Below are 19,193 nucleotides of genomic sequence, written 5' to 3'. Positions count from 1 at the left end.
CAGAATTGAAGTTTGGGCATACCAGCCAACTTCTTATCAACTACAATGGCCCCTTAATTACTCTAATCATGATGGGGTGCTGACCACAGCACACATTAATGGGCATCTTGCCATTATCTGTAACTGTACATATGGTTGTCACTGACCAGCCTGAATGAGCCATTTTCGTGGCATGATTCTCTGGACTGCACATGCATGCTCAATATCAAGTTGCTATCTTCAATATTGCAAAAGTATTCATAAAATGAGCGATTTGGGCCACATATATTTGACCTCTGACCTTGAACGATGACCTTGACCTTTCACCACTCAAAATGTGCAGCTTCATGAGATACACATGCATGCCAAATATGAAGTTGCTATCTTCAATATAGCAAAAGTTATTGCCAAATGTTAAAGTTGGCGCAAACAGACAGACCAACAGACCAACAGACAGGGCAAAAACAATATGTCCCCCACTACTATAGTGGGGGACATAAAAAGTACAAATAACACCAACAGACCTCTTTTTAGATTTGTTGAAAATATAGCAAGTATGATGACACTTGTTTTATTTGAACCATGAAGATAAATTAAACTTGTATGCAATCATCAACACATGCATATGCCGCCAGACTATTGGATTCTTATTAGGCAACAAATACAATATCCTGATAAAATCTTGCTTTACAAAACAATTAAGTATTAATATCACATAAACATTCTAAAATACACAATAAGATAATTGATCAATATATCTTAACACGAGCAGCGCATAACGGACGCCAGCGCTCCGCTGCGGGTGCAGTTTTAAATAAATGTAAGCTTGTCAGATTTTTTTTAGAGGTTGCAGTTACCTTGACCTTTGACCTAGTGACCCCAAAATGGGTGTGGCGTGTAGAACTCATCAAGGTGTATCCAAATATGAAGTTTCAAAGTTTTAGGTGGAAGCACTTTGATTTTAAAGCAAAATGTTAAGGTTTTAGCACGACGTGGACGGCGGATGGCTGACGTCGGATGACACGACTAGCAGGCTATGACATTACCTCTGGTTTTCTATGAAAACAGCCGTGCTTACAAATAAATATTAGAGAAAGATTGAACTCATTAATCATTTAATCATACAGACGGCTATGTTGATTAACATTTCGATGTTAATGCGTTGTAACTCTGGGAGCTCACTTTGGTGTTAACCAGATTTTGACCCAAACTTAGGTATACACACTACCATGCTTTTGATATGTTTTTGTTTCGATATTTTGTAATAGCAATTATAGAAGTGGTTTGAAGTGGTACGCCATCTTATCATTGGCTATAGTATAGTCATTGTTTAAATAATGTCCAATGCCTTATTAATTCAGAAGTGTAAATAAAATCAAACGCTAATGTATACAGTCCTTTTTGAGTTGTATTAACTGTAATGGTGAGAAATTCAGAATCAGGTCCGTTCTACTTAAAACCATACACCGGACTTCTTTTCAAATCTATTTGCCTACAATATCAGAGCTCCAGATAAGGTTTTGTGAAATTCTTAAATTACTACCAGATTTTCAAAAAGAATTCTTAACTCTGAAATTTTATTTTTAACATTACTACTAAATTTTGGAAAATAATTCTTATTTTTTCTAAATGATCTAAAAATAAATAATAATGGTTATTTTCATGCAAAAAAAATCAAAATAAACATACTAGCAACTTTATTTATACGAGTTCAACAGTGTCTTTTCAGTATTATACAATTTTATTTTTCCAATACCTTCATATGCCCAAACTGTGCTTAGATTGCATGCCTTAGATGAATTTTTACATATTTCACATTTAAAACGGGTCTCCCCTTCAATCTTTTCAACGATTAGCCACGTGACTTGTCCCTCCCACTTGTTCAAAAAAAAAATTGTGTTCAAGTTTGGACCTGTCGTGTCGCGATTTTGTTTAGCTTTTCCGACTGTGTCGGCAACTGAACATACAACATCGTATAAGATCTTTTCTATAATGTCTTTCTAAACATTTAACGTCGGCTCACTTTGCGTACAATATGTTAAAAGCGTGTTTTTGGACGCTTTGCAGTTTTTTAGGACGCTCTCTAGGCGCCGCCATTGTTTTTTGACAGATAGACTGTATACGCCGCTTTTATTGGAAAAAATGCGCTTTGTTAAACAAACCCGATAACCATTCTTATAATATAAGCACCGCAAAGATCTTTAATACGCGAAAAGAACTCAATAAAAATCGATACAAACCGATGTAAAAATAATATTCGTAACTTGATTTTGTAATTCTTAATGGAACGACAAGACTTTAAAATAAATACGTAACGGACTTGAAAATAATTTGTAATTACGAAAATACGACCCTTATCTGGAGCTCTGACATTATGCTAGGTTTGTTATTTCAACATTGAATGCTAAACCAAACCCCAGCTTGGAACAAAAGCTTAAAGTCACGGCCTATAGATTAATAAATCCTTGTTGATGATGGGAAACTCTGAAAACCAGCAAGGTTGTCAAGACACACAATTATTACACTTACATTATACAAGCACCATTCCAGACAAGGATACAGCAGAAATAAAAGCTACATGTTTAAGAAATAAATAACATGTAAGCGTTGGTTATTGCGGTTATAACCAATGGTTTGCGTAGTAATTAAACCACGAGTGGTTTGATAACAAGCATCGGAACAACAAACGTGCAGACAATGTTAGACAAATTGCAGACAATTTGTAATTTGCTAAAATCAGACATTTGGCCTGAAAGGGACGTTTGAACCTGACCTTTGATCTCTGATTGTTACATTGACATTTGAGCTACAAGAGAGAAGATTGTTACACATGACACACTTTTGATCTCTGATTCTTTACTTGACATTTGAGCTACTTGAGAGAAGATTGTTACACATGACACACATTTGATCTCTGATTCTTTACTTGACATTTGAGCTACTAGTGAGAAAATCGTTACACATGACACACATTAAATCTCTGATTGTTACATTGACATTTGAGCTACTAGAGAGAAGATTGTTACACATGACACACATTTGATCTCTGATTCTTTACTTGACATTTGAGCTTCTAGAGAGAAAATTGTTACACATGACACACATTTGATCTCTGATTGTTACATTGACATTTGAGCTACTAGAGAGATTGTTACACATGACACATTTGATCTCTGATTCTTTTCTTGACATTTTAGCTCACTAGAGAGAAGATTGTTACACATGACACACAACCTCTAATGGTTAACATGTGAAGTGCATCATATTAAAATTGCATGATGAATGACAAAGGCCCTGTCAGTGAACAATGTGCTTTCAGGCTAAATATTAAGATGGTCGTAATCAATTTTTAGATAGCGGGATGAATGAAAAATTACAGTGCAGACGACTTTGTCGTACATGTGCAGGCAAATAAAAGCCACAGTCACATTGAATCTTATAAAAACAAGAAAAGTTGTTGAAATGATAAACTTTGTTTATGGATCGGTGCAAATACCTTGATAAACAGTATAATAATTAAGTGTAGGGTAATTAAAAGGTAGTAATAAGTGTAGGGTAATGATGTTTATGAATTGCAATTCTCCTCAGTGATATCTACACACCCATGACAGGTCATGTTGAAATATTGTAGTCTATATAAGATACATAATGTAAAGCCTTAAACGTTACATCATACAAACACAACAAAGGGCAATAACTCTTAAAAAAGTGCAGGTTTTATGGTTATTGTACATCGCACATCTTCCCATTAATTTCTACACATTCATGAAGTTTCATGTTGAAATAGTGTAGCATATCTAAGATATTGCCCTGAAAAGTTTTATCATACAAATAAAACAAACACTTCTCACTATCAATATTACCATCTGTCTATAATCTTCCTTGTTAAGAAGAACACTCACTGATAATAACATTAAACAAGGGCTGTTTGTAAAACATGCATGCCCCCCATATGGGCTCTCCGTTGTAGTGAGAGCCATTGTGTGAATATGTTTTTTGTCACTGTGACCTTGACCTTTGACCTAGTGACCTGAAAATCAATAGGGGTCATCTGCCAGTCATGATCAAAGTACCTATAAAGTTTCATGATCCTAGCCATAAGCATTCTTGAGTTATCATCCGGACACCATTTTACTATTTCGGGTCACCGTGACCTTGACCTTTGACCTAGTGACCTGAAAATCAATAGGGGTCATCTGCGAGTCATGATCATTCTACCTATTAAGTTTCATGATCCTAGGAATAAGCGTTCTTCAGTTATCATCCGGAAACCATTTTACTATTTCGGGTCATCGTGACCTTGACCTTTGACCTAGTGACCTGAAAATCAATAGGGGTCATCTGCGAGTCATGATCAATCTACCAATCAAGTTTCATGATCCTAGGCCGAAGCATTCTTGAGATATCATCCGGAAACCATTTTACTATTTCGGGTCACCGTGACCTTGACCTTTGACCTAGTGACCTCAAAATCAATAGGGGTCATCTGCGAGTCCTGATCAATCTACCTATCAAGTTTCATGATCCTAGGCCTAAGCGTTCTTGAGTTATCATCCGGAAACCATTTTACTATTTCGGGTCACTGTGACCTTGACCTTTGACCTAGTGACCTGAAAATCAATAGGGGTCATCTGCGAGTCATGATCAATCTACCTATCAAGTTTCATGATTCTAGGCCTAAGCGTTCTTGAGTTATCATCCGGAAACCATTTTACTATTTAGGGTCACCATGACCTTGACCTTTGACCTAGTGACCTCACAATCAATAGGGGTCATTTGCGAGTCATGATCAATGTACCTATGAAGTTTCATGATCCTAGGCCCAAGCGTTCTTGAGTTATCGTCTGACAACCACCTGGTGGACGGACCGACAGACCGACTGACCGACAGACCGACATGAGCAAAGCAATATACCCCCTCTTCTTCGAAGGGGGGCATTATAAAATATTGTTGCTTACTGTATAATGCAAATTTTATACAAAATAAACACAACAAAAACATGTTTGGGAACTTATATGTGGCCCCACAAGCAATTTTGACCCATTTGTTAAAAAAATGACATTTTGAGATATCATCATTTTCTGGTAGAGTAGAGTTTGGAGAATCAAAGTATGAAATTTTGTGCAAAAATTCCTAGTATTTTTCATTATAAAGCCTTTTTCGTGAACACAATGTATGAAATAAATAAATTGCAAAAGTCTAAATGAGTTTGTTTTTATTACTCATAAACTACTCATTTTAAGCATTATTCAAGTAAACGAATACACAAGTAAAATAGTTTTAAAATGTTTACATATAAACACATGTTTACCTATAAAAAAAGCATCTTTTTTAAATTAAAAATGGTTTCCATGGTTACCATTATTTGAATGTTGGTATTTTATCCCCAAATAAACATTTTTTCTATGTTTTAAACATAAAACATAAAATTCGTCACAACAATCTTGATGAATAATTATAGAAATGTGTACGCAATTATTAATATTTGTGAAAATGCATAAAATTGAACAAATGAACTGAGCTGTTTTAATTATTGACATTCCAAAACTAATTAATGTAAACTGTAATAACTTAATGAGAAATACTGTTATATAAAATCATTTTGCATGCAAAGTACATGTCAATACACAAAATCCACATACCCAGACCACTGAAAGCTTTTAATAATTTGAAGCAAAAATCTGGTCGTCATGTTAACCATTTGTCTTTAACATTGTAAAATAGTGCCTTCAAATAAAGGCTGCAGGTTCAACATTAGTAACGTTGAAATTGTACCCTGTACTTAAATTGATACATGACAAATGGCAAAAATATCATTGCAAAGTCAATGTGTATGACTTAATGTTATATTTCATTCAATTAAAGTAACATTAATACTGTTATCTCCGTATCTAATCCAATTACATAGCTTTATAAGTATGAACTGATTGAATAACTTTAATTCATTTAAAGAAGAGGTTTTAACAATATACTGGTTATTCAAAAATCTTACAAATTAGAAACAATGCAATGTATCACTATTTGATTATTTTCAAAGATGAACCTGGTTTGTATTATTTTTTCTTATTAAAAAACCACACAACATGGGCTATTCTTGAAATGCATGTAAATTAACATACCCTACACGACCCGTGATTGTTGTCTAATTCGCGGAGTCAAGGCGGGCGTTTTGCTTTTTGAGTGGAAAATCACTGCGATTTCACGTGATTTGTCACCCCGACGTCGCGCGAGAGCAAGATAATCTTCGCGCTGAACCCCCCTCAATGTTGTGGTGCAGATTCGCTGCAATTCGCCGTGATGGTAGTGGAATCGGTGACAACAATGACTCGCCAATTCATGCATAGAAACCGAATCGTATTGATAACTGTATACATGTTACATAACGCTTCTAATGTTCACAATAATCCGATAATCCAACCTCAAACAAGGGACAAAATTGTCACAAAACCAGGTTTTCATTGTGAAGAAAAATCTGATAAAGGGAGAAAACTCAAACTGAACTTTTGAAATGACCAACAAAAATTAACCCCCTTTGTAAGTTTTTTTTTTTTTTTTAAATCTATTTTTAGTCGTGGCGACCTTGACATTGGAGATATTGACGTGATTCTTTCGTGGGACACACCGTCCCATGATGGTGAACAAATGTGCCAAATGATTTTAAAATCTCACAATGAATGACATAGTTATGGCCAGGACAAGCTCATTTATGGCCATTTTTGACCTTTGAACTCAAAGTGTGACCTTGACCTTGGAGATATCGACGTAATTATTTCGCGCGACACACCGTCCAATGATGGTGAACAAATGTGCCTAATGATTTTAAAATCTGACGATGAACGACATAGTTATGGCTCGGACAAGCTCATTTATGGCCATTTTTGACCTTTGAACTCAAAGTGTGACCTTGACCTTGGAGATATCGACGTAATTATTTCGCGCGACACACCGTCCATTGATGGTGAACAAATGTGCCAAATGATTTTAAAATCTGACAATGAACGACATAGTTATGGCCCGGACAAGCTTATTCCGCCAGCCCGCCAGCCCGCCAGCCAGCCAGCCCGCCAGCCCGCCAGCCCGCCAGCCAGCCAGCCCGCCCGCATTCGCCAATCTAATAACCAGTTTTTTCCTTCGGAAAACCTGGTTAAAAAAGAATCTTAAACATTTATGTCGGTAAATATGTTTGAGAATTTCATTAACAAAACCATATGACTACGCCATTTTTCAGAAGTGTAGAGTACAGCGCATAATGTTGGACACAGCTTACATTGGACGAGCGAATTTAAATTTAGATTGAATGCAATACGATCTTACAAAAAAAACGTTTTATAGCGTCATTAGCCTTCATGTAAAAAATGTTTTCCTCTTGGAAATTGTGCTATTAATGCATAATATTATCAAAACATGTTTTCGACACGTAAAGCATTGTAACAAATTAATATACAATTAAAAATAAATATACCATAAGTATAAATGTTCCGTTAAATTCCTACATGAGAATAATAATTTATAATCCGAAACTCACTTCCAATGTTTTAATGTTAACACGACCTTTACAAATGCTTCCAATATAGTCATCATGTATATTTCCCGACAAAAGAGCGCGAAAATTATGTGGCAATGTACAACGTCAAGGTATACGAGTGTGCAAGTATTGATTTTTTATACAAACTGCATACGCAGAGAACATTGAATTCTGTTGATTTCGGTTAAATGTTTCTTTCGTATTTTTAAAACAGTTATATCGCCAACAATTTGATATTTCTTTAAGTCATTTCAAATCAAACACGCCGTATCTGTATCGTTACTGATAGAAGTAAAATATAATACCTTGACTTGTATAGTTTTGTTGTTGTGAGAGACCATCTGAGTAAACGCCGAAAAATATATACAAACTGTTATTTTTTGTCAATGCCCTTTGATCCATTATCGCACTTAATTGGCAGTGCCATCCTGTTGTTTCTGTGATTGTCACATCTTTTCACAGTTTGAACACGTACAAAGAGTGCCAATTAGACACTAGAACAAACACTATCACCCGCTGGACAATACACAATAAATAATCAAATGTTGAGTTTGTTTTTTTTGTTTTGTGGAAAGTAACGCGAGTAAAACGAGTTATGTGCATTGGAGCCTGAAACAGAAAATAAATAAGTATAGCATAATTTAGTCCAAATTGACGTAATCTACCGATTACATTTAACCTTTAAATGAAAGTGTTACTTAAACAATTTTCCGTGTCTTAAGGCGCGAATATTTTGCTAAACACTGTTAACAAAAGGGCTACACATTATTATTCTTAATGAAATGCAAAAATAAGCATTAACATAATTAATAATGTCAATAAACACACACGGTAAGATCAAAGTTTAAATGGAAAACTTATATCATATTTCTTGTAAATTACCAGATTATTAGTTTCGTCTAAATCTAATACCATGTATAGAGAAACAATGTATTTATAACCGACCAATGACGAACCACTATGCAACTTTCAATTTACACAGTGCTACGCTACATGTACCTGTATATGGCAACAATATGGAATTTGAACAGTGGTAGTGTATTCGGGCCTGGAATATAATTGATGTAAGTTTTAATAAACATTCTGCTAATGCAATTAGTTAAATAATGTTTACATGTTATGTTCAATAATTATTGCATGATCATTCTGCGCTGTTATATTAATTTGGAGCCGTTAATTTTTCCGACATTACTTCATCAAGTTCATGTCGGAACGGGAGTAGTTTAGCTAATACGCTCATTGAACACAACAACAACAACAAAAGCTTTAGTATTGCAATGTATAAAGTAAGTGTATACATATATATGTTACATGTAATGTAGTGTAACTCTAAACGTAAATCGCTTAAAAAGGTGAACCACGGCGGTTTGCGGTGATTTGCGCTGATTGCGTAACAGCGAGATACATCGCGCGACGGTCACCGTGGAGTCGCTGAGACATCACCCAAATTTTCTTGTCGCTCGGAAACACCGCGATTTGTCACGTTGCATCGATTGCGGTGATGCGAGAATTGCGGCAAAAATCACGGGTCGTGTAGTGTAATAATGACATAATAAACAAACAAATTCGTTGAATTGATATCCCCCGCCTATATACTTCTGGACACAAAAGTGTTATATTTGACACAAAAAAAGCATTTTTTTTGAAGATACAAAGGGCCATAACTCTGTTTGTAATACATGTAATACGCGGTTGCAAAAACATTGTGCTGGGGAAAGAGAGGTGACACTTGGAAGTCACTTGCAGGAGGTGGGCCTTGTTTGGCATATGCCAATTAACAAGTCTGTTATTTTAGGTGATAGTACAGGCATGGCGAAATTAGAAAAAATCTGCCGGTCATCCGGACAGGCATTTCAGAAAATGTGCCGGTCCGGAGAAAATTTAGCCGGACCGTAAAGCAACAACAACTTAACTAGAAAATTCAAAAATGGCAGCGATCACATCTTGATCTCTTTATTCAACCGGCCGTTAAATTGATTTTAATCGCTTAGAGGTTACACTGGCAGCTAATTGGTGTTAATCGGTTGTGTAATGTCAATCATGTTGTGAAAAATTCGCGTGTCAGTTTTTATTACATGTATTCCCTATTAGAACGGTTCGGTGCGATAATTTCAATAACGTATGTGCAAGCCGAATAATTATCAAATTAAAGTTATTCGAAACGATTTAAACATTCTTACTTTATTATGATTGCAGTTTGGAGCGGCTGTTAAAATATACTGCGCACAGTACAAAACACGTTACCTGACATTTAATGATTAAGGCATTTCATTTTTCAGAACGTTTACTAGTAATTAATTAAATAAAAAAGACGATTTATTTACATGCTAACGCAGTGTAATTGTTAACAGAGATTCATTTTCATTTTTGACCAGTATCAGAAAGTCCCCGGGAAGCACGTTTTTTTACATGGCACTGCATATGATGCAATAAAAACATTTCTTTGTACATGTATCGTATTGCATTCAATCTAAATTTAAATTCGCTCGTCCAATGAAAGCTCTGCCCCATAATGCACTGTACTCTTTACACTTATGAAAAATGGCGTATGCATATGGTTGTGTTGATCACGATACCATATTTTATTGTCCTTATCCTACTCGAAAAATATGTAAAAGCTATCAAGATCTTTTTTGTTAGAACGCAGTTGGCGATTTTGCAAACGAGTTTAAAGTAGGTGTTGTGTAACAAGTTGGATTTGCTAATTGTACGTAACAAACCTACAGCAAACATCAAAACAACGAGCGATTTCATGTTCACGATGTAGTAAGCGATTTGCTCTTCAAATTTTCAACTTGAAAAAAAAAAGATTTGTTTGCAATCATTTCACATTTTGCCGGTCACCAGGACCGACATTCTTGTTAAACCTGCCGGACCAAATTGAAATCTGCCGGTCAGGACCGGCGGACCGGCAATTTCGCCAAGCCTGTAGTAACTGTCCCTTATTATTTCATGTCATTGACACGTTCTTTGTTATGATTAGCGGATAAGTGGGACTGTATAATCGTTCACGAGTGTTTTAAACAACGAAGACAATTGCCAATTAGTCTTTTTCCATTACTATCACGGTCAAACTGATAACAATCTTACCTTTATCGGCGCCAATTAGAGAAGGTGCAAACATTATGGGTTATAATTAGCGTAAGCAAATTATTTTGGTCATATTTCAAAAAACAAAGGTACGGGTTTTTATGTATATGTACAAAAATAGTAGATGCAGTTAAAACCAAACAACCAAACACAAATAAAAATGTTCTTTATCAATTTGTCACAAAGCGCAGATATATTTCAGTCAGGTGTTGATCACACATCGTCATATTTTAATTGCGTTTAATAGTATTGTCTTTAATCCGGTTTTGCCGCGTGTAGGCTGTATAATCTGCAACACCCCTGAATAACACAATACACACAATGGGTAATAAAGTTGCTAACAATTAGCGCTAATCAACACTTTTATACCTAAACGAAGTCGACGCATTTGATACAGCCTTATTGCCTTCGCGTTTTACAGGAAATGTCAGTTGTCAGTACACTGTATAATGAACACCCCTTTGTGTCAAAACCGGATTTAACTTGAGTGTGAATAGTCGACTGTTTCATGTTCTTTGTATCAATACCATCTGTGTATCTGTATTATAACTATACCAGTCAACAAACAAGGTGCGCGCTTCCGCATATGGGTATTTGGACGTTCAAAAAATTTACCTACGGTTTAGCGTTCACGCCATCGAACGCATTAAGCAATATAACTCGTTTTTTTTCACTATTTCTTTATTTGCAAAAAATACTAGTGGCTTCTAACTTACCTTGCAATCTTTTTTTATCGCATTTTGGGAGTGTGCGAGTGTTAATTTCGAGCCCTGTGTATATGCGTGGATTACGATGGATTTAAATGCCTCATGCCTACGGTAATTCAGTCTTATTTGTTTCAAATATGGGACATGATTGTTCGTAAGGATCTTGAATTCGTCCATCGGTCGAAGGACGAAAAAGGCGAAAATTAATGTCGGACGAATAATAATGGTTTCACGGTATCAGATGGTGTACAATGCCATTTGGCGTGTATCATCCTATTATCAATATATATACTCATACCAAGTTTCAATGAAATCCGCAAAAGCACTTCCAAGATATGGCTCCGGACACAAAAGTGACGGACAGACGGACGGACAGCCCCAAAACAATATCCCTCCGCCTCTGGCGGGGGATATATACTCGTACCAAGTTTCAATGAAATCTGCCAAAGCACTTCCAAGATATGGCTCCGGACACAAAAGTGCCTATAGTAAAAAGCATTTTTTCAAGATACAAAGGGCCATAACTCTGTTTTAACAGATGGTATACAATGCCATTTGGCGTGCATCATCCTCTTATGCATATATATACTCATACCAAGTTTAAATGAAATCCGCCAAAGCACTTCCAAGATATGGCTCCGAACACAAAAGTGCCTATAGTAAAAAGCATTTTTTCAAGATACAAAGGGCCATTACTCTGTTTTTAACAGATGGTGTACAATGCCATTTGGCGTGCATCATCCTCTTATGCATATATATACTCATATCAAGTTTCAATGAAATCCGCCAAAGCACTTCCAAGATATGGCTCCGGACACAAAAGTGCCTATAGTAAATAGCATTTTTTAACAGATGGTGTACAATGGCATTTGGCGTGCATCATCCTCTTATGCATATATATACTCTTACTAAGTTTCAATGAAATCCTCCAAAGCACTTCCAAGATATGGCTCCGGACACAAAAGTGCCGGACGGACGGACGACCGGACGGACGGACAACGCCAAAACAATATCCCTCCGCCTCTAGCGGGGGAGAATAAATGAAACATTGACAGAATTAACCCTTCATTGCAGGCAAATCAACAATAAATGCAAACATACCTGTAATTATACTTTACTGCACACAAATCCCTATATACAGCATTTATTAATGCCTTTATTGTCAGCAATTTTTCAAAACATTTAAAATAATTAAACAATTACTTTGGAATAAGAGGCTTGGGACATGTTTTCTCTTTTGCTTACTCAGACCTGAACAATTTCGAAATGTGATCATACAAGTACCACATTTACACAAGTACATACTGTCTTGCTAAAGGGAGCACTGGAATGGTCTTGAGTGGTCAGGAATGGCATTCTTATTCAGAGGCGTCGGAAGCAAATTGACATTTGGGCCGCGGCGGGGTTGGGTATGGGAGGGGGTATCCCCCTCCAATTGGTGGGGGTCGGAGCCTCCCCCAGATTTTTTTTTCAAATTTAGCATCAAACTGCGCATTCTGGTGCATTTTTATACCTGCTACCTGACCTTAAACATGTCTATTGCAGGCATATTCTGTAAGACAAAAGTTGCGACAGACAGACAATCGATGGAGAAGTGATCTCTTTATGTCAAAGTTTGTACTTTGTAGCAGGCGACACAACGATAGGGATCATGTGGGTTAAAATAATGTTCTTTGGAATTTTTTTTCCACAATTCCGTTTTTGAAATTTGAATTTCGTTAGTTTGGAGTAGAAATATTAAAATGACACAAAAGAGTGGTAAAAAACATTAAATAAGTTTTTTAGAATTATCGATTTTATATATAGTATACTTCGAGTTATTACAATTAATTCAGGTATCTTGAGGTATCTTTAATTTTGTGATAATTAAGGACCATTGGATATCGGCACATTTGTTTCATGTCATACTTTCCTTTATATTAATGGAAAGAAGGCTTAAATCATACCAACAATTAAAGATTCCCAGGTTAAATTACTCAATAATTAAGGGATTATCGTTATAAAGGAGATCAATCAATTAACAACATAATTGACACATACACTACTGCGGGTGGGTGATGGCAAACAAAAATACACATGTCATAACCGCGAAAGCGTGATTACCTTGCTTCGTGGTAAAGATATTTTCAAATATACGGGTATTGAAATGGATTTTTTTTTAAGGTCTTTACCAAAATTTCCTTTTTGCCGGAAATAATTGGCCAGCGGCCACCGCCCCTGCCGCCACAGCTCCGATGCCTCTGTTAATAACAATTGTGCCATGTCACATAGGATTCTCAACACATAACAAATATTTACACTGTTTGAAAGTGTAATGTATTTCATAAAAATGCAATTTAACAAGGACTGTTTGTAAAACATGCATGACCCCATATGGGCTGTCAGTTGTAGTGGCAGCCATTATGTGAATCCCTTTTCTGTCACTATGACCTTGACCTTTGACCTAGTGACCTGAAAATCAATAGGGGTCATCTGCCAGTCATATTCAATGTACCTATGAAGTTTCATTATCCTAGGCCTAATAATTCTTGAGTAATCATAAGGAAACCATTCTACTGTTTAAGTCACTGTGACCTTGACCTTTAACCTAGTGACCTGAAAATTATTAGGGATCATCTGCCAGTCATGATCAATGAACCTATGAATTTTCATGATCCTAGGCGTAAGCATTCTAGAGTTATCATCCGAAAACCATTTTAATATTTAGATTCACTGTGACCTTTGACCTAGTGACCTTAAAAGCAATAGGGTCATCGGCGAGTCATGATCAATGTACCTATGAAGTTTCATGATCCTAGGCATAAGCATTCTTGAGTTATCATCCGGAAACGATTTTTCTGGTTCGAGTCACCGTGACCTTGACCTTTGACCTAGTGACCTTAAAATCAATAGGGGTCATCTGCGAGTCATGATCAATGTACTTATGAAGTTTCATGATCCTAGGCATAAGCATTCTTGAGTTATCATCCGGAAACCATTTTACTGTTTCGAGTCACTGTGATCTTGATCTTTGACCTAGTGACCTGAAAATCAATAGGGGTCATCTGCGAGTCACGATCAATGTACCTATAAAGTTTCATGATCCTAGGCGTAAGCGTTCTTGAGTTATCATCTCGAAACCATCTGTAGGATGGACCGACCGACCGACGGACATGAGCAAAAAAATAAACCCCCTCTTCTTCGAAGGGGGGCATAATTAATTTGAATAGAAATGATTCGAGCTTTTATTAATGTTAACGCATAAACATGTACATAGATACAAATACAATAATTAACTACAGCTTGCTGCACTTTCTTGCAATTAGCCATCACTTAATTACTCATGGGTTTTGTCCCACGATTTTTCTTATTCAAGCCATTTTCGTTGTAAAAGTGACTGCTTAACCCTTTCCTTGACAGGTACGCGTTTCTACGACCCTATCGATTCCCTGTCAAATACACGTATCTACGCCTGTATCGATTCCCTGTTATCTACGCATTTCTACTACCCTATCTATTACCTGATATATACGCGTTTTTACGCGGCACGATTTAATTTGCTATTTAAATGCTTAAAATGACGTTTTAAGTGTAACAGAAATGCATATACACCTGCGTTCATCATTTTTCTAAACTGTCAAGTAAACATCGGGTAATGTTGCTATTTAAAGTTATGATGCAATTGGCGACCAATCAAGACGAGGGTTTACCATTTGACATGTGTAAATCACGTTCCGGGATGTGCGCGCTTCAGGCATTTCGTAATGTCCTAAAATAACTGCTATTCTCGAACCGTTTTTAATTTGGACATTTTCCGAAAACGTATTAATAACTCGTTAAAAATGTCGCAAAAATAAACACGTTCCATAGGGATATAATATCATTTGGGTGTAAATCGATTTCATTCTTATTGTTGTTTGATTCCATTATATCGTAAATGTTTGTTTCCGAGATCATATACGAGAATTACATCGGTATGTTTAATGTCATCGATATGTTTAATGGCATGTACACTAAAATGTTTTTACAAACGACACGTGCTTATCTAAAGTTTGTGTTTCGTAATACACAGGATATTGGATTATCGGTGCTTGATTGGGCAATAAAACAAAGACGCAGTCGGCGGTCTTCAATATGCCTTTGAACTGACCAATAATAATTAATAGCGCACGTGCTAATCTAACATTTAGGGATAAGAAACACGGGTTCTAGACACTTTGAATAAACATGTTTACCGGACGCAGCAGTAGTCTTCATATGACATTGGCGCGCGTGTCATGTTACCTCAGCGTTTTGTAATTTGGTACACAATACACGGGTTTGTCGGCGACATCTGGGTTGTAAAGTTATATGTCGGCGATCAGATAAACTGGAGTATTTGATAATAAAGTAGCCGCTTAAAATTGGAATTTTGCAAATAAATACACGAACTGAAGACTTATTGAAGACGCCGACATTGCCGGATTTCGATCGGTAATAAAATGCAAAATGCAAATTAATTATATGAATATTCATGGCACATTATGCAACATCCAATTAAATTGTTACCGGTATCTATAAATATTTATAAATCATTTGGTGAATTAATGTAATAGAAATACCAATTATCGTACGAATTTTATAAGAAATAATACAATTGATTTTGAAAATGCATGAAGTTGTTTGAGAAACTCTGTGTTTTTCTATAGTTATTTATAAGAATTTCATAAATTTTGAGGCTTGCAGAATGAATTTATAAAATAAAAAAATCTTCAAGAAAGAAGAATTGTAGTTTGGAAAGTAAGAAAAAAAAATAATATTCCAAAATATAATTATTTGTATTTGATTCAACACACCAATTTTGCAAAGTTTCTATATGAGCTGGAAAGAGATTTGCATTTAAACCCAGTAAAACACACAACGGTCAACTTTACATGACTATAACTGATGAATAAAAAAATGTAGAAACATAAGTTTACACCACCGGAAAGGAAATTTTATTAGCTAAAACTTTCATATTGAGTGTTTTTCAATAATATTTCAACTTTTATGAGAAAATCAGGTTTAAAGGCAATGACGGTTGCGTTTCCAAAGAGGTAGATTTGCATTGAAACGCAGTAAAACACACAACGGTCAACTTTGCATGACTATAACTGACCAATAAATTAAGGTAGAAACATACAGTTTACACCACAGGAAAGGTAATTTTATTAGCTTAAACTTTCATATTGTGTATTTTTCGGCGTAAGCTGTATTAAGCCAGCTTTTCACCTCTCCTGACCTTTGTAAGTGTCCAATAAAATTCAAATAAAATTTCCCGCGGCTAGGTACGAATGAATACACTTCATTTATTCCATTGGCTGATTTGAGTATTCCACCAGAACATTTGGAAACATATCCGCATCTTTGTAACACTGTTTTACTGCATGAAACAATTGTATATCTAATGAAAAGGCTTAATAGATAGAACAGTTTTACACTCAATTCTCGACATCAATACAGTTTGTGCGTACACCTTTTATTTTTAAAGAATTACCAGCGCAACGCGTTTATATTTAAAGGCTATGTTCTCATATTTAGTACTTACTTCCATATTCTTGTCAACATGTTAACATGTAAAAGTATAAAGAGCAGTGGAAGCGAGGCCTCACTTTAATACATTGCATTTCAACCCGAGTCAATTCGCGGCCAGTGTATGGATGTCAGAGTTTATATACAGGTCATCACCGGAGTTCGAGGCCAGTAAAATAATAGTTATATAATAAATACGCTATCCGTGAACTAGGTGACCTGGAATTTTCTTTAGACCAGAAATATGTAGATTCTTAATGGGTTTTCAACAATACAATGATAAATATTATTTTTGATTAATTTAACAAGAATTATTCCACCATATTGACCAATGTATTAAGCATGAGCGCGATGATTATCGATACTGTTAATAATCGAATCACATAGCAATGCCCGACAAACCACTAAAACAGGTTTGTTCGAAGAACGCGCCTATAAATACGGAAACTTCTCGTGTGGCCGGTTGACTCGTATGTTTTAATTTCACTTCCATTCTTCTTTTGGTTTTCTGTTTTGTATCTATAGGTTTATGACCAGCAATATGTAATAATGTAAAATAAGCCTCGTAAACTCCGCGTAACATCCCGTACTGCGTGTGATGCAGCTAAGAACTGCACAGAAAAAAAGACATTCGCTATCCTTGATCTCATTCATTGAACTATCAACGCCGTATATCTTTTTTAAAGATATTTCTTGTTCAATAATATTTCAATTTTTATGAGAATATCAGGTTCAAAAGCAATGAGGGTCATAAAACAGCGTTTTTCCAATAATGCCTGTAAAGATGGGGTACTGATATTGATAAGATGGCTATCAGCCACTGGTCAGCAGGCAGCTAGGTCTTGTGGTAACTGGAGAGGCTTATATTGGCTAAATGGCTGTCAAGGCAAGGGTTAAATCTTACTGTGATTTCATTGAAGTGACTATAGACTTGAACGAATCTGCATCTGCGCCCTATTTTGACTTTTTTTAACAAAGGATCTAAAGTTTTACTATACACTTTACTTATATTATAATGCAATGGTGTGGTTTATTAGTTCAGGTTACTTTACAAATTTGTTTTCACCAGTTTTATACTTTTAATTCTGTAACAACAAGCAAAATTGTATAAATGATATCCCCCGCCTTCTCCTAATTTATATCTATACACCTACGTGCATAAAATTTCAGGCCGAGATAAAGCCCTAAAAAGTTTGTGACAAACAGCCCGAGAGATGGACTGATACAAACGTATATCCCCCCGCCTGGCGTTGACTAATTATAATCCATTAAAACAAGCATAGCCCGTTACCTGAGAAGGAAACCAAATTTGCGAAATAAGAAATACAAACAAAAACATCAACACAAATTGTTCTTTTGAATATAAAATGTTTGTTTAATGTCAATCAGTTTACAAAGACTGTTTTTGTAAAATAGTTTGGATTCATAAGATTTGTGAAATGCTTGCATCAAAATTGTGAGATGGCTAACCCAGGCCACATGCAAAGAAGGAAAAAAAGCCCTTCAATATTGATTGGAATCTTTCATTTCATAATCTGTCTACAAAAAATAGGTAAGAGTGGTTGTAGAATGAAAATTAATGAAAACAAAGTTTAAAATGGTAATGTAAATTGCAGTGGATTTGCAAACTTGTTAAAATTCACTTTATTCTACAATTTGAACCAAAACGTTTGCTCAAGCCATTTGTATAAGTCAAAAAGGAAATAATTGCTCTGTATTAAAACCATGGAAATAAATGATAACACTATATGCAGTAATATGCAAGTACTATACTGTCATTGATGGTCTAGGAAAAAACATAGCACATTGATATATTCTATATCAAAATACAAATGTCCATCATTTACAAATAATGTGCAAAGTATCTTGTGGAGCTTGTTTAAAATTGCATTAGAGTACAAATTGAATCTTCTAATTCAAACCTCTTTTACCAATGATGGGTAATACTCACAATACTTTTCCTAGTAAGAAGTAACAATGAAAGCATTGTTTAGTGCAGTGTGCCTTTCAGTTTCAGTTTAATATTTGTCATTATGAATATACTTGCCAGCCTAACATCTTCCTTGTAACGAATAACACTGATTGTTATTAACTAGTAGTTAAAGTGTGCATTCTCGACTCTGTATTGAACCACTAAAGAACAATGTAAAATACATCCTCCTCCAGTCTGAATGTTTAAATATCAACATTGTTTTTTTTAAAGATGGCATAACAAACTTACCAACTTAAAGTTTGTTTATAGATTGAACAATTTCAAACATAAATGTTGTAAAACAAAAATGACATATGCACCCTTTTTCCACATTTTTCGAAACCTAAACGCAAAACCTAAACGCAAAGTGTGACGGAATTTCAGATGGACA

General features: G+C 35.5%; 1 protein-coding gene across 1 annotated transcript in view; it reads right to left on the bottom strand.

The window, feature by feature from the left end:
• The window catches only part of LOC127881603 (uncharacterized), a 638,632-nt gene that overhangs the window by 552,223 nt on the left and 67,216 nt on the right, over positions 1-19,193 (bottom strand). The window lies entirely within an intron of this gene.

Source organism: Dreissena polymorpha, chromosome 1 (genome assembly GCF_020536995.1).
Source record: "Dreissena polymorpha isolate Duluth1 chromosome 1, UMN_Dpol_1.0, whole genome shotgun sequence".
Classification (NCBI taxonomy): domain Eukaryota; kingdom Metazoa; phylum Mollusca; class Bivalvia; order Myida; family Dreissenidae; genus Dreissena; species Dreissena polymorpha.
The sequence above is the reverse complement of the archived record's forward strand: the minus strand, read 5'-3'. Positions and strand labels throughout refer to the sequence as shown.